Raw genomic sequence first — 1,511 nt, forward strand, 5'->3', positions numbered from 1 at the left:
TATACAAAGGACATTTGTAGTTCCTTGTTAACATTCCACAGAATGAAGCAAGATGCACAAATGTGTTGTAGACGGTTGCGGGAATTGGGTATGTCTAGCCTAGTGAAAAGAAGGACTAGGGGCTGATGTGATAACAGCCTTCCAACGTTTGAGGGGCTGTCACAGAGAAGAAGGGGTTGGATTATTGTCTAAAGCACCTGAGGGCAGGACAAGAAGCAATGGATGGAAACATGTCAAGGAGAGAACCAACCTAGAACTAAGGAGAAATTTCCTGACAGTGAGAACAATTAATCCGTGGAACGACTTGCCTTCATAAATTGTGGGTGCTCAAGCACTGGAGGTTTTTAAGAAGAGATTGGACAATTATTCGTCTGAAATGGTATAGGGTCACCTGCCTGAGCAGGGGGTTGGACTAGAAGACCTCTAAGGTCCTTCCAAGTCTGTTGTTCTGCAATTCTGTGTCTCCATAGCTGTTCATTTCACCCCATGACTCTGCTGATATCGCCAGTGGACTGGCTTTCATAATCGTTCGGTGCCCCTAGAACAGGGGTCTCCAAACTTGGCTGCTTTAAGACTTGTGGACTTCAGTTCCCAGAATTCCTCAGCCAGCTCTGCTGGCTGAGGAATTCTGGGAGCTGAAGTCCACAAGTCTTAAAGTTGTCAAGGTTGCAGACCCCTGCAGTAGAGGATTAAAATCTGGGCAGAAATATCAAAATGAGTTTTTAGCCCACTAGTAACAAGAGAGGTTTGAATCGCTGAAGCGTCCCTCTTTGTTTAAACCAAAGCAGCCTTTGAAAAATGGCCTCGGAGAGGCTTGGTGGCATCAGATAGTGCGTGATTTATTTTTGTTTAATGTTCTCACCCGAGGTCGGAGCTGTTCTGTCCTCGAAGAGACCTTGACAAAGCAAAGCCATCGCTTGAGACGTTCTGGGCCTCAGGCCAAATTTTGGAGAAGAGCCTGTTCCATGGAGACGCTGGCCTCCATTGCTTCTAGGTTCCTCCCAGGATTATGGGATCATAAATCTGGAGAGTTCGGAGCTGGGTAACCTTGTTCAATCTTCAGTTAAACTTTGCTTCATTGTGGAACTCCGTAATGAACAGCCCACTGTTCTCCATCAGTAATTGGGCTGATGTATTCATTCATTCATTCATTCATTCATTCATTCATTCATTCATTCATTCATTTATTTATTTATTTATTTATTTATTTATTTATTTATTTATTTATTTATTTATTTTATTTAATCCCATTTATACCCCGCCCTTCTCCCGAGGGACTCAGGGCGGCTTACAGGTAAATAAAAACAGTACAATAATAGATATCTCTAAAAGCCAAATTAAAATATATATTAAATAACCTGTATTAAGTTTAATATTATAAAATCCCTTTAAAATCCCTATAAAATCCCCCCCTAGGCCAATCCCGCTTGATGGAAAAGCCATGTCTTGAGGGCACGGCGGAAGGAGGGGAGATCCGGAATAATCCGGATCTCTGGGGGGAGTTCGTTCCA

The sequence above is a fragment of the Protobothrops mucrosquamatus genome, unplaced genomic scaffold (assembly GCF_001527695.2).
Source record: "Protobothrops mucrosquamatus isolate PMUCROS unplaced genomic scaffold, P.Mucros_1.0 scaffold3947, whole genome shotgun sequence".
Classification (NCBI taxonomy): Eukaryota; Metazoa; Chordata; class Lepidosauria; order Squamata; family Viperidae; genus Protobothrops; species Protobothrops mucrosquamatus.